The 16,196-nt window shown below is 43.0% G+C and overlaps 1 protein-coding gene across 1 annotated transcript in view; it reads right to left on the bottom strand.

The window, feature by feature from the left end:
* The window catches only part of DUSP16 (dual specificity phosphatase 16), an 80,909-nt gene that overhangs the window by 23,154 nt on the left and 41,559 nt on the right, over nucleotides 1-16,196 (bottom strand). The gene's annotated exons all lie outside the window — the stretch shown is intronic.

The raw sequence follows: 16,196 nt of genomic DNA, 5'->3' as shown, positions 1-16,196 counted from the left end.
CCCCCCAAAGGAATGATTTTCTGTGGAACTTAAAGGGAATTTAAAATAAGTAGCAAATAACCAAGCCAAGACAAATATTCACAGGAGCAAAATGAGGATATTTAAAAAAAAAACCCGTGAACTGAGGCCAGATGTTATTTCATCAAAATAAAATTGATCAATTAAAAATTCTTTCTAGAATTAACTTTAAATCTTCCTACTATATAGGTTTTTTTTTAATTTCATAGGTATCACAAACATATGCACCCCTACTCTTGCAAACAGCCTCCACATCAAGCCCTTGAAATTCCTGGACCATTAATTAAGGTTCCCATAATTACCACGGATTCCTGGGCTCCGCAGTTCATTTTGCTGAGCACTATGAAGAAGTGGTGACAGACCCTAACTGCTTAGGGGACAGGAAGGCCTCGTGACAAGATTCTTAGACCCAGAAGAACCCCGTTTTTCCTAGTCTAGTCCTTACAGTGATCTGCTCTATGACCTTCATTAAGTCACAATCTTGCCATTTCGTAATGAAGAGAAATCTGTCCAGACACAGGAGGCACACTCACCTCCTCTGGAAAAGAAAAAATTAGTAGGGTCTTCCCTGGGTTTTCCAATCTAAACACTCCTTGCTATCCAAACCCAAACCCAGAACCTAAAGATTCCGATAAATTTTCAGATAAATCCCCTGCTAGCCAAACCCTTACTACTTGTCAGGAAGCAAAGAGATTTGGATCACAGGAAATACTTGTATATTTTTAGTACTATTTAATTAAAAACAATTAACATGTTATTAGGAGACAGGGCAGCCCCTACTTTTACCTCTTTAATCAAGCCTTAAACAAGATACTAAAATCTTTTAATATTTATCTTCGGATCCTTGAGTTACATTCTATTAGTCTTCAGTCCACTTCCAGAAGCATACAAAACACGCCCTCAAAAACTGCAGATGCGCAAGGAGCTGGGAGGGGACAGTGTCATCCCTTCTGTCCCCGGCAGTAATCTGGACTCTGTGTCTACTGTCTAGGCTCAGTACCGGTTCCACGAGGCAGCAAGCTAGGGTGGCAGGAAGTCGGTGACAACTATGCCACCTGCAAAATGCTCAAGTATGCATTCCTAGCCTCCTACCTAAGTGCACAGTCTTTACTCGTCAGCAGTGTGCTTACTGAAGTTCTTAGGATAACCTGATGGAAAGAGTAAGTGGCTCCATTACAGAACTCCCTAGCTCCTTCCTGCGAGAGATGCAGCCCTCAGGACGTGTCCCTGTACAGGTTCGTGGCTTCACTGCCTCCCATTTCCAAGCATGACCTCCAGCCACACAGAAGCCACTGTTATTTCACACTTCGGTGCTATTCTCTCATCCAGAATACCACCACACTGCCATGCCCTGTGAACGCACGCACAGCCAGCCAACCACAGACAAGTCCCACGATCGATCGTGTGGCAGAGCGCCCCAGGCTGAGTTCAAATACATCAGGACCCAGCCTCACCTGTGAGGCCTTCCTCCACCCTCGATCTGCAGCTAATTGTTCAGCTACATCTTGTTAGGATTCACCAGAGACACAAAGGGAAAAAAGCAATGTTTCTCAGGTTACATTTCCTAAAGTGTGCGCCAAAGCACTGGGGTCCTGCAGGAAGCTAACAGATGAGATACTGGTCCAAAAAGTAAGGGGAGTGGGGTACCTGGGTGGCTCAGTCGTTAAGCGTCTGCCTTCGGCTCAGGTCATGATCCCAGGGTCCTGGGATCGAGCCCCGCATCGGGCTCCCTGCTCAGTGGGAAGCCTGCTTCTCCCTCTCCTACTCCCCCTGCTTGTGTTCCCTCTCTCGCTGTCTCTCTCTCTGTCAAATAAATAAAATCTTTAAAAAAAAAAAAAAAAAAGGGAAGTACTGCATATCCTACCTCCCTGGGAGAATCACAGTGCACATTAGCATATTAAAGGCCCCAAAAAATATCTCCAAAAAAACAAGCTTAATTTAACTCAAATAAGTTTGAGAAACTTATTTGACCATGGCCTGACCCCTGCCACTTCCCCCACTAAAATCTTTTAATAGCTAGGGCAACTCATACTTAAGGAAATGCTACACTAGGGCCACCACTCCAAGTACTGAGATGGAGTCAGTCAGAATTCCTACACCCATGAGCATGACCTACTGTCAATCTCAAGAAAGGGGTCAGCCTATATTGGCCTATGTATATGAGGGTCATGGACTAGGATTTATAATTTTGTTCCTATTAGTGTTCTGTTCTTTTTCAGTCTAACTGCATAATACAGTTATATTTAAGTGAGGTGTGTGGTTTTTTTCCCCAAAGTATTTTTTATAATAGTAAGTGTTAAAGGGAGGGTCTCACCATTCTTTGCCTATCTCACACCTACCCACCATAATAACCGACAGGCACTATTTTGATTACAATTTAATTGTATGAGTTTAAATGTTAGCTTCTACTAACTTCTGTGGTTCTGGTGTTTCTACAAAGAACTGTTCTCACATTTTTTTTCTATCCTGGCTCCAAAACAGTTCACATACTAGTCACTGGTTTAATTTCAACAGAACAATATTACAGTAAACATTCTCAGAGAAAAGAGAGACAATCCAAGGAAACTCCACTTGAATTCCATTTTAAATTTATAAGTAATCAGATGTACAAATAATATAAGTAATCAAAGAATTACCTAACATTTACTAAGTGACGCACATTGCTCTCAGCACTTTACAAGTATTTATTCAATCTTTATAACTAGGAGGTGGGTGCTATCATTATTCCCATTTTACAGATAGGATAACAGAGGTTCAAAAAGACACGGAGTAACAACTGGCAGAACTAGGACATGAGCCCCAGCAGTCTGGCCCTAGAGACCATACTGTCAATTGCTGTGCTATGCATCTTCTCCAAATACTACAGGATTAACTGTAAGGATGCAGGGATAGTCTTGCTGATTTCTATGGGGTCCTGCCCTCACTAGCCGTGACCTGCTAGGTCTCAATACCAGGCTAAAAATGGCCATGGGCCTCTCCCAAACTGATGGCAGAGCCTCACTTCCCCAGAGCCATATATGGTTCAAAAGCTTCAATGAGAGAGAAAAAAGGGAAAGCGGTCTGACATGAGCAGAGACACGAGAGACTCTAAATGCACTCATTTCACATGAAACCAAGAACAGAGCTGACAGATGAACTAGTTAAGATAGAAATACAGTCACTGGTTTGTTCATGATCACAGTGTGCAAGATGGTGGTGAAGCTGTCCTAAGGACTTCCAGGCCATCCTCCACAAGGCAACTCTCAGAGGGGGTATAATTTGGCAACCATCATCGACAGAGTCAGCAGGCCTGGGCTGTTTGAGGTCGGCTTTAACACTAATTATTACCGTGATCCCAAATCACTTTAACTTCAGGGGGAATCTCTAAAGTGAGGGTGGTTCTAGAAAATTCTAAGAGAACAGAAATAATTGAGAGCAAGAAACCAGTGTTTAACCTCAAAACAAAACCAAAAAGCCAAACAAAACAGCAACAATACACTATAGAACACATTATAAAACAAAAAAACTTTTTTTACTATCTTTTCAACTAATCTCTGGCACAAACCTGAATAGCCTTAAAATATTTAACAGATTTCGTTGAAATCAGAGCATTCATTTAGTGCTCAGTCTGGACTGAAATGTCCCAAACTATGGCTCCTAGTCACTTCCAGAAAACACTACCTCAGCCAAAGAGTACATTTTCCCTGATCTTTATCTAGGACAATGTTCCACTCTGCTAACACCCTCCTTCATTGACAGTTTTTTCCATTCACTGACCTTTCATTCATTGTTGTACTCTAGTGACCCTAGTTTCATTTCATTAATTAACAACAGATGAGACACTGCCTGATTTCCCCGAACTCTTGAAAAACTATCTGTGGCCTCATCAGCCACTCAGTTCTGAAATATGTCTAAAATGTCCTTCTTCCTCTTACAAACCAGAACTCACAAGAAGAAAAGTATAATTCATCCATGCAAATTTTTTGTTACAAATGGCTGACAGATAAAGAACAGTCATCTTCTCTGCCCTGTCATAACCCTCCGCTGTCCCCCAGACTCCGTGTTAGATTGCATGACAAGAACACACAACATCATTTCATCATCCTCTCGTGTTGAAAAGCTTTTAAAATACTTATAAAGTTGGTCAAGATTGAACTCACCATCCAATCTCACCACGTTTCTCCTCTCCCTAGATTTTATGCTGCTTATCATCTGGGAATGGAGAAAACGCAAAGTCATGTAACCCAGACAAGCTTCCCGAAGATAGACCTGAATCTAGAAATGGTGGTATCCACTCTTCCCCTTATGCTGAAATGTTTGTTTTCAAGAGGAAGACGTGTGTGCAGACACGCCTGGCCCACAGAGAAATACGGACGAGGGGACGGGCAGGTAGACATGCAGACACCTTTGGCCACCTCCACAGATTTGGACAGGCAGACAAACTACAATTTCTGTTAGTCTTCCACAAATCCAACCAGTAGAATGCACGTTTATAAATAAAAACATATATATTACTCTGAACAGAGAAAACGTTTGGTATAAAGGCATTCATAACTTATACACCATTTTATTCTCATGCAGCCAAGAAAAACTTCTTCCTTCAGAACACCACCTTCACAATTCTAATCACAAATACCATTTTCTGTAAAAGCCAATGTGAACCACATTTAATTTTGGGGGAGAAAATCTGCTAAGTAAAATACATATAACAACTCTACTAAACAATTCCAATTAGTCACTCTTTTCTCTTCTCTCTGACCCTTGCAACCAGTTATAAATTACAGTGATTTTTCTTAAAAAGGAGTATTTGTAATAAACAAAAGTTAGCACTTTACCAAAGCTTAGTGATGTGAAATAAATGTTGAAGTCTCAAATTCGAAAAATGGATTCCCTGGTCTTTCAAACTAGAGATAAATGTCAATTCCATCCCTTTAGAGCTAGCTCCCTGCAGGGAGAAACACAGGACTTTGCTTACGCTTCAGTGCCAACAGGTGGCCAGTCCCTCAGAGCTCTCGCAGCCCCACAGAGCCATGCAGAGCGGGAAGGAGAGCTAAAGGCTACTCCCTCCCACACTGTGAAGGGATTCCACAGCTCTATACGGAAAGAATATCTATACCAAGCTCGATTTTATGAAAGACATGCTTCTAAAAAGCCAATGCAAATTAATTTTTCATATTAAATCATTTTCATAGTTTATATGGTTTCATACTTTTTAAACATAGTTCTCATGTAGTTTAACCTTTGTAAAACAAAGACTCCCTTTTTGTGACATAATACAACCCATTCACTTACTTCTTCCAGAGTGCATGTGAAGGATTTAAGTACACCCCACCCGTAGAGAAGAGTTCTCTCCATCCTGAAAATAAAATCTGCTACTTTGCTATTAGGAGACAATCCTAATATTAAAAACTAAATTGCTGACATGTATATTTCGATTGTTGAAATGTTATTTCACAACAGATGTACATTTCACTTCACAATGAAGTGACTGATTCCAGCAGCTCTGTTCTCTATTCTCTAGCCACTCACAAAAAGACTCAAGTGTGGTTAGAATTCTTCCAGGGTCCGCAAACTGTATACATGGAGAGTTGAAATTAGTTAAAAAAATGAAACAAAAATGAAGTCACCATAATTTCCCGCCCCTGGAGAAAGCAAACGTACATAAGTAGCTGTACAATAGGCTGGTCTGGGTAAGCCAAGCCACACATGTTTGATAAATCATTTCTGGGAGGGTAGAGAGCATGGCAGATTTTTCTCAACATCTTTAGTAGTGTTCCATCTGTGTCTTTTTCAGCCAATCTCCACTAAGCACTGACGAGAAAAATCCCTAATAACTTAAGGCATTAACTTTAAGCTCCTATTCCATCTGCTCCGTATCTACCGGAGCACAGACCAAGAGGAAAGTGGACAGATATGCACTTCTGTGGAGACCGTCCAGGAAGCCGGACAAGTAGCTTGGGTCTCACAGAACTTGTCCCATAAATGACATCTCCAAAAAAATTCACTCTGTATTAAACAACTCTCTCACCTGGCGCAGTCAGGGAATGAGAAATTCTATCTAATTTTTGGATTAATACAGTTATCACCTAGACAACAAAACAGATTTTAAAGTTTCAAAGTACTAGCATTAAAAAACCACCACATACTATAATAATGCAATTTCTTGTGATTCAGAAGGTCTAAATCCTATTATTTCTTAAGATAACATTATCAGAATCAATTAGCAAAATCCAGAAGTGTTGTTTAGTAAAGAATTCTCAGAAGATGTGGAATGATAGCTATTTTACTGATCTTTCCAACTGACAATACGCAGCTACACCCAGAAACTCCTCCTCTTAAAACATCCAGAACACACAGCTCGCACCCCTAATAAATGCCCTCAAAGATTATTCTAAAGAGTGCAACCAGGATACCTAAACAAAAGGAATATGGCCAGAATCCACCACTTGCTGAATAAAACCAATGAGTTCTGTAGGAGGGGAGCCAGACTTGCAGAGGCAGCCCGACTGGTCCTGCAGTGACATGAAGATGTGAAGACAAGGGTGAGCGATCAGCGTCCGGGGACTTCCCGAGAAGGACGGACTCAGGAGGCCCCTTCTGCCATAGGCATGCGAAAGGAGGTTATTAAAGAGACCACACTGGCTCATTTCACCTAAAAATCAAAGATTTCCAAGCTTGTACTGTTTGAGGTCCCAAAATCCAAGCTAACACTTTCAACTCCCTTTGGTCATTTTCACTTAAAAGATTTACTGACACTTAAAGTCAAAGCCAATGTCTCCCTCTCTTTCCTTCTGCATCCCCATCCATGGCAACCCCAACCTCCCAGCTCAGCAACATCCAGTTGCTGTGCCAACACACTTTCCTTTTTTTTTCTTTTTTAAAGATTTTATTTATTTATTTGGGGGAGAGAGAAAGCACAAACAGAGGGAGGGTCAGAGGGAGAAGCAGGCTCCCTACCTAAGCAGGGAGCCTGATGCAGGGGCTCGATCCCAGGACCCTGGGATTATGACCTGAGCCGAAGGCAGACGCTTAACCAATTGAGCCACCCAGGCATCCCCACACTGACGTTCCTTTATGTCTCTTCTTTCTGCCCTGCCTTCCCATTCTCCTGCCGCCCCCCTGCTCCAGGACCTTCATCCCTCACTCTTAGATAAACTCAGTAACAGCTCTCTCTGATCCACCTGTCCTCCTCCCCACCACTCATGGCCACTCTGCTGCCAGATTAAGCACCCTAAAAATAAAGTTTTGATGTGATCTCTGCTCTCAATACCCACAGAATAAAATCCAAAATTATGAGCCAGACATTCAAGACCCTTCCTCATCTAATCCCAGTCCACAGCCCAACCTGATTTTCCATGCCACCACCCTCCATGGAAAAGGAAAATTGGTCTTCTGTTTTCCTAACACAATGTGCTTTCCAATCTTGGGCCTTTGGCAATTTAATCTCTCCTCCAATCCATTTTGTTATTTCCTTCCAAACCATAGGCAAGCACAAGTCATACTTCTTCTACGGAAGTATATTCCAAAGATTTCTTACCATAACCAATAAAATACACTTTACATCAAAACCTTCTAAACACAGAGACACCCAGAGCTCAGGAGAACTGGCCATGGGTCTCAGGTTGGTGATGGGGGCCAGGTCCCAGAAACAAATTTCACCCTACTATCTTCCCTTACTGAGTTACTCTCTGACAGTTTCAATACTCTTCTCTTGCATTAAAAAAAAAAAAACAATCTTTCCAGGGTGCCTGGGTGGCTCAGTTGGTTAAGCAGCCGATTCTTGATTTCAGCTCTTGTCACAATCTGAGTCCCGGGATCAAACCCCACATTGGGCTCCGTGCTCGGCGGGGAATCGGCTTGAGGATTTGCTCGCTCTCGCTCTCTGCCCCTCCCCCTGCTCGCATGTGTGCTCTCTGAGTCTCTAAAATAAATAAATAAATCTTAAAAAACAAACAAAATCTTTCCTGACCAGTGTATCTATATATGATCTTGACAACTTAGAACTTCCATAAAATTTATGGCAACCATCTGGCAATGAGTATTTGCCAATGACTTGGTAATTATGAATCATCTTTGTGTGTGTGTTGTGACCTCTGTTTCTCCAGCTAGAATACACTGTGAACTGCCTGTGGGTAAGAATTATGTCTCACACTCCTTTGTAATCCCCTCAGCATTTAGCACAGTGCTTGGCCCATAACTGAAATTCAATAAATGTTTACTGAATCCTTCCTTGTTACAATGAATAGCTGTTGATGGACATAAGTCTTGTATAGTTTTGGTGTTCAGAAGGATTTCCTGATTCCATTCAAAGCCTAAAATGATGCTGGCATGGGTGGGGGCCCAGAATCTGCTTCCTATTCCTAGACCACAATGCCCAGAAGACTCTCAGGGTGACAGGAGCAGCACAGGACAAGAAAAACATTGTTCTGCTACTAAAGGAAAAAAGGCAGAACTGGTGAGTGCTACTTTGGTCGCTGAAAAGCAACACTGAATCCTCACTGTGTTTCTGTCATACCCAATCTTCAGTGTGCTGCTGACTCTACGTGACAGGTGGAGAGAAAAAATTTTTTCAGATGTCCCTAAGTCGCTCAGAACTCCATTCGATCTGGAAGGTCTAATAATACCCCAGGGCTCAGGGAATCAGGGCACATCCCTCAGGAAACTAATCAGACCAACTACAATTAGGACCCAGATCAGGATGAAATGGCTGCTGGACAGGTCTACTGTGATCATCAAAGGGCTCGGTGAAATGAGATTATTAATCAGGAGATAACTCTATGAGTCAGAGGAAAAAGGGCTATGAGTCTGCTCTCTGGGGAATGACTCTTAAAAATCAAATTTGACTAACTTGTACACTGTCTGTGAATCACCATATAACTCATCTCTCAGGCCTTTCTACATGAAGCTCAAAGCTTTCTGATTAGCCCGTAGCAGGCTTTCCCATAGACTACTTCTATGTATTCCTCTCTATCCACAGTCCTCTTTGGCCAACTGCACAGCTTCCCTGGAGACCTGACAAAGCAGGCAGGAAGCAAGGGCTACCTGTTCAGCCAACCAAACAACTCGAGACCACTGGAATCATTTGTAGGTTCAAAGAGACATTTAACGAGCACTTACCGTGAGCAGGACACAGCACTAGGTAATGGGGGCAGTGGTGACCAAAACAGAGGCCCTCTCTGGAATGGAGAGCTTAGTGGGATAAATGTTAACCAAATAATTAGATGAATAATTAACTAATTATAGGTAGGTGGCAAAGAAGCGTATATAACAAAGAAAACCAACTTTGCCTGGTAGCGAGGGAAGGCTTGACAACAACACTGAATCCAGCAGGAGACGCTAGGGTGAGTGAGCGGACGACAGGAGGAGGGGCCTCTGTGAAGGCCCGAGACACTGATGCCGCAGGTCTGCAACAACCAGGAGGAGGCCTACAGAAGTGAAACGAACTGAGGACCTACGTGGCATTAGATGAAGCTGGAGAGGTAGGCAGGAGCCAGCCACTATAGGGCCTGGTGAGTCAGTGAAGGATTTGGGAATTTATCCGAAAAGCAATGATGCATATTAGACCCAGGAGTTATATAATCTGGATTACATTAAAATATAAAATAAAAATACCACTTTGGGGCGCCTGGGTGGCTCAGTCGGTTAAGCGACTGCCTTCGGCTCAGGTCATGATCCTGGAGTCCCGGGATCGAGTCCCGCATCGGGCTCCCTGCTCGGCAGGGAGTCTGCTTCTCCCTCTGATCCTCCGCCTCTCATGCTTTCTGTCTCCCATTCTCTCTTTCAAATAAATAAATAAAATCTTATTAAAAAAAAAAAAATACCACTTTGGCTCCAGTGTGAGTAATGGATTGTAGGTGGCAAGGCAGAAGATAGGAGAAGGCCAGTGAAGAGGCTCCCGGAGCACTCGGAGCGGGGGGGATGCTCTGGGCTTGACTCGGCTGCTGGCAGGAGGAAGAGAGTGGACTCCCTGCGAACTCAGAAGACAGACCTAGGGGACTGGGAGGCGGCAGGGCCTGCAGCCAAATCCCCGACGGCTCACAAGTTTGTCCTTCTGGTTTAAAGAGCTTGCATAGTTTGATTTCATCTCTTCTCAATTCCCACTTCTCCCCTTTGCAAAAGAAATCTACTCTAGTCCCCCCACGGCCCTCTAAAATCAAAGTGCAGTCCTGACATTTTGAATCATGTTTCTCCCCCTGTCCGAATGCCGAGGCCCCCCCTCCAAATCTTACTCATCTTCCAAGGTTCAGTTAGAACCCCACTGCCGTAATCAAATCTTCCCCAACCCCTGCAGACGACACCCCGTCACCATTTTCACTGTATCACACAGTATAGCACAGGATCATACGCCCCTCTTTCATCCACTTTAGGCATATTTCCCCAAATTGGTCGCTAGGTTCTCAAGAGCAGGGCCAGCCTTTTGCTTTTCTGGTGGCTCAGCCCCGGGCCCAACCACAAAAGTGCCCATGAAACCCTGAGAGGTGGACTGGATGAAAGTCCTGGGTCTGGCGCTTCTCCAGAGCCACAGGTGACACGACCGGGGCAAGGCTGAGACCACCGTGCTCACTGAGGCTGCCGTCATCTGGCTCGTGCAGAGGATCGGGATGAGGAACCAAGGAACCATCTTTAGTCTGGTCTGCAGCCCATTTTAAAAAAAAGACACGGCCACAGTTATGATTTCGGCACCAGGAGCAGGGGCAGCGACACCAACCGGCTCACCACACTGGCAGGCAGCAGCTGGAGAGAGAGGATCCAGGCTGCAGGGCCTCACCAAGCTGGGCCGCAGGGACACGGCCGCCAGCGGGCAAGACGGCACCTGTGTTTAGTCTGCTTTCAGGGGCTCTCAGTCCCTGCAGCTTTTGAAACCCAAGAACAGCCAACTCCTGAGCAGCTGTAGTACTTTTACTGAAATCCATTCATTTCCATCTCTTTTAACCAACTACTGCAGGATTTGGGATGGGATGACTGAAGACACCCTTCTCTAGACAAAAGGACAGAAGAAATGTCACTAGGTCACAGAACTGATGGTTAACAACAGCTCGCACAGCAAAATCTGTCACCAGCAAGACAGGGTTCTACTGTACTTCCATTAGGAAGGATGATAACTGATTCCACTAAACAAAGCTACAGGTTTATTATACAGATCTACTGACTGAATCTAGATCCCTATTAAATTGAAAAAGTGTAGAGTCAAATACACTTTTACTCCCCCCTAGTTCTAATTAGACTAGCAAATCTAATGCAAAACAAAGAAATGTGTATTTGGTCTTTAACCATAGCAAACATCAATCTAGACCTTAGCTGTGTTCTGAGACAAACGTTTATAAAAGCCCTTAGTGCTTTACTAACATTGTACCCAAGAGTAAATGCTTAATAAATGGTATCTTCTATCTTATTCAGAACTATCCTTCAGCACAGAACAGAGGAGTTAGACTTTTATGTGATGATCACCCCCGCTAAAATAATTTAATGCTTTAAAAATTTTTATATACAGTATATTTTTATACATTGCTTCATTCCATAAAATGTGAAGTAAGAATATGACTCTGAAATCCACAGAGAGTCTGAGAAAGAGCTACCACAAAAAGAGCCTTCAGTCCAGCCTCCTGATGAAATTCCACAAGACTCTGGAATTACTGTGGATATGGGCCTTGGGCACGTGGTGGGAGTGAGAGCTTGGGAGAGTCACTCAGGGCTCAGTTATTTTCCTCGTCTGTAAATGGCAGGGCTGAAGTCTGTGATTCATGTGTGGTGTTTTGCTGTAGGGTTGGTTATCCTGTGTCTCATCACAGGACAGAAATGAGTGCTGCAGAGTTAATAAACTGCTGTGGGTCCCTTTTGCTTTTACTCAGAACCACAGCAGTAAGGAAAGAGAAGGAAATAACAACAGTATTTCTCATCTGCAGGTTGATCTTTATTTCTACTAACAACCCATCTATTCTCTTTTCTCTATGTTAGCAAGAAATAAAAGTCCAAGTTCGGTATTTTTTCTCTTCTCTTCTAGATTTATGTTCAATCTGGTGCCCTGAGAAATGAATAAGGCCAAGAAACAATTACTTTTTAAAAAGAACTAGTTTTCTGAACATTACCAAGACCAAAAAAGTTGATCAGTAAGTCAATGGTGGCAACTATTTGTTTTCTAACTCAGGATGATAACAGCTTTTAAAAGAAGACAACTGATACAGGGGTTCCACATGCATCATCTAAGCCAATCCTCACAACCAGGACCCTCCACTATGGTCATTTTTGTGAAACATATGTTTACATCACCCTTCCGTCACTCCCTCCATTCAAATTCTTCGGTCTTGTTTTCACAGATGGCTGTGGGAGCACAGATGGGTTTTTAAACTGTGCTTATTTAATAACAGATTTCAAAACTGAAAAAAAAGTGGAAAAGATGGTTTTGTCATCACCTACCCAACAATGATGATGGAGAATCTCCCAAAGGGATCCAAATTCATTCTTTCTTATTCAGATGAGGCTGCTACTACTGGTAATTAAACCCTTTACTCCTCTGGGGGTAAAACGATGTTATGGTTTGGCTCGGCTTGGTTATTGGGAGACTTCCTAATGGCTAAATAGAACAATCAATTTATATTCACCTCTAAGAACATATAGAAATTATCACAACCATTCTCAGTTTATATGGATTCACGGACTTGTATCTTCCTATGAGTGGAGCGAGAACTCTAGAGCTATTAGCTTTTTATCAACATTCAGTATTTAAGGATCAAGTAAGATTCACATGATTTCATTGCATTATTTTTATTAGCTCTTAAAATCATGTTTAAATCTACTTCAATAGATGGAAACATTTTCATATTGCTTTCCTCATAACAGCTGTATGTTTGCTCTGAATGAATATACTTTGTAAATCATTTATTTTAAAACAATCTCAAGTTTTCACTACACTTTCAGGTTAGTTTCATCACTGTTTAATACAATCACTTATATTCTACACTAATAAAATGAATCACATAATATATAAATGGAGTAAAACTACATGTAAGCTAATTTACATATCAAATATTTACTGAGAATTTAAGAAGTGTTGGGCCTTGTGGGGGAACACAGAGATGAAAAAGACATAGTCCTCAGCTTGAAAAAGAGAATCCAGGAAGGGGAGCTAAGCTAATAAATGAAAAATGATAACATAAGATTTAAATAAGATTTTAAGATAATAATGAAAAATAGTATATGGCTATCAAGTTAATCTTGGGAATACTGACTGTTTAGAAGAGTTCGAGAAAGTTGGTCAGGCAAGGGTCAAGGTCCCAGGCTGTGGGGGCCTGCAGATGAGGCCAGTACAGGCAACGTTCACTGCAGAACAAGGGTCCAAGTTTCAGGACTAGAAGACTTGGTAAAATGGTCTCCCTGATAATTAGCTGCCCACGTGGCTTAAGAGAACCCTTTGCACCTGGTAGAAACAAGTTTAAGGGGCAGCTGGGTGGCTCAGTCGGTTAAGTGTCTGCCTTCAGCTCAGGTCACGATCCCGGGGTCCTGGGATTGAGCCCCAAGTCAGGCTCCCTGCTCAGCGGGGAGCCTGCTTCTCCCTCTCTTTCTGCCTGCCGCCCTCCCCCACCCCCCTTGTGTTTTCTCTGTCAAATAAATAAACACAATCTTAAAAAAACAAACAAAAAACAAGTTTAATAAGCTAGCCCCATCCCCAAAGAGGACCTGTTCCACATTAAGGAATTAAGCCCATTCCAGTAGAGCGTCCTTCAGTAACCCTGCATTTCTTTATGTCCCTATAACTAGGTCCTATAGGTAGGCGTAGGTCTCCACTTGTTGGAGGGAGACAGCTCATTAGACTTCTTCTATCTGTTCCGGGGGGATGTCTTTTTTTCCCCCTTCTCTAAAGTCATTTTTGCACAGGCAAGGTGGCCTTGTGAATGGGAATGGAATTGAGGCCACAATTCTTTACTTCCATATCTAATGACCATAAAAGCCATCTCACATCTGATACTTTCTTCCCGAATAATCTCAGAGTAGCTGAAAGCTTTAAGCCGATGGAGAAATCACCCCCAAGAAACCACCGCATCTTTCTATTATGAGGCTGACAACCATCTCCAACTGCTAAGAGCAACAGGGGCAGTTTGTAGTAGAAATGGTCTCTAGCTACCTTGTCATTTTCTATGGCGCCTGTGAGAAGCTTGTGTGCTTTTCCACAGTTATTTCCCATCCCCACAAGATACTGAAGAAACACCTGTCCCACATCCCTGGAACATCCAATGAGCAGTTGGACCTTGGCAACAAAGCGGGTTGCCAAGAACTGACGGCCAGAGCTTCCCAGCACTCTCTTCCACTTATGCTACTCCTCGGTCTACTCCGAGGAGCAGACTCACTAACCAAGGGAATTTCCAATTGGTCAGGGGCTTCTGGATGGTTAGAAGGCTGCAAACCATCCAGAACCCTCTCTTAGGTATCATAAGAGATCTGGCTGCTCAGAAACTCCCAAACAAGGCAATTCAATTCAGTCCCTTAAGCCACCTCCTTAACTAAAAGATACACAGGATTCTGGGGTGTGGATCGGGATATGGTGCTATCAATACATTCGGTGTGGTTCTTGGTGCTGCCTGGATGGACTCTCATTTAGATCCAGGCAACCAGGCATTGCCTGTACAACATGGGAATGTCAGGGTGTTCGGATTCAGTGTGTCATTCCACATGTCTTTCCACTGTTGAGCTGATCTAGCTGATCAGACTGAGCCCTTTCTCTTCCTTGCCCAAGGAGTGCTCCTCCCAAACAGACACATGGCCGGTAAGAAGTTACCTTCCCAGGTAACTCAAGCATGCTCTTTGTTAAAGTGGGGAAAGGGTATTCAAGGAACTAAAACTCCTGTGCTAGAAACTCAACATGAGCTCATTCCTCCACGGGAGTGTCTGTCTGGCCATGCTGCCAAGCCAGAGCCCCCCACAGGGAAAGTGTCTCCAACAAGAGTAAGGTGAGACAGTCACTTTGCTGTGAAGCACATCTTGGTGTCCCCTCTTTAAGAAAAACCCTGGTCCTACTAATAGCATGCCAAGGTAAAGTCCTCACAGTGCCTACAAGAAGCATGAAAGGAGTTCCTAAACTCACCAAATCAGTTTAGTGGAACTCTAATAAAAGCGGTATTTACCACAGTATACTCCCAGGAAAAGAATGCACCGATCAACAAGAGATGGAGCCTGATACTCTAATTCTCAGTCACAGAACTCTGAAAATTTCTTTCTAAGGCATGCTGGCTTCACTTAAGGAAACTAACAGAAAGATCATGCAGCATCACAGCATGAGCAAAAGGCGGGGCAACAGATGATCTGAAAGAGACAGGAAACCATGCCTGCTTTTTGAGACCTGAAGCAAAAGCTGATGAGCGAGAACTGGAGACACGGAAATCTTATCTAAACCTTCACAGAGTTGAAGTGTTAACATACCAACAACTGATGAATCCTATTCTCTGAAAACTGAAACGTTTACACTTCCAACAATCAACTGCCAACGACATCAAGTTCATGGTACCATCCTTGCAACAAAAGATTAAAAGTGTGAAAATGATAATATCTACCATATTTTGTTTTCTTAGATCACATTTTTAAAAGCCCTCTTGCCTTTCACGGTGGCAGAATCTGCGGGACACAGCAGCTTTGTGTTAAAGGTCACTGTGCATTGTCACACTGTATTCCCCACTCTGTGAGCCCATGTCAGTGAAAGGGCTTTAGTAACGTCTGCAAAACAGGGGAAGCAAAGGATGAACACTGCTTTGGAATTCGATGAAATGGAACTCGCACACTGCCCCCCTTTTCAGACAGACATAAAATAGTTCTTCCCAGGTACTTTATATAAAGTCATTTGCTTAGTGTTTGCAAACTGAGACCTTTTTCAGTTGTAAAAACAAAACGATAATACACAAGTAAATGAGTTTTTTTTTTTTTTAAGGTTTTATTTATTTATTTGAGAGAGAGAATGAGAGAGCATGAGAGGGGGGAGGGTCAGAGGGAGAAGCAGACTCCCTGCCGAGCAGGGAGCCCGATGTGGGACTTGATCCCGGGACTCCAGGATCATGACCTGAGCCGAAGGCAGTCGCTTAACCGACTGAGCCACCCAGGCGCCCAAGTAAATGAGTTTTTAAACTGTCTCCCTAATTACCAGAAGAAATAGTTTATACACATTCTCCCCCTCATTGCTCATAATGTCCAAGAATGGTGGGATCTGGAGTCCGCTG

The sequence above is a fragment of the Mirounga angustirostris genome, unplaced genomic scaffold (genome assembly GCF_029215605.1).
Source record: "Mirounga angustirostris isolate CCGP_5_RB_7025 unplaced genomic scaffold, mMirAng1.0.hap1 SCAF_5, whole genome shotgun sequence".
In the NCBI taxonomy this organism is placed as follows: domain Eukaryota; kingdom Metazoa; phylum Chordata; class Mammalia; order Carnivora; family Phocidae; genus Mirounga; species Mirounga angustirostris.
This window is presented reverse-complemented; position numbering and strand designations above follow the sequence as displayed.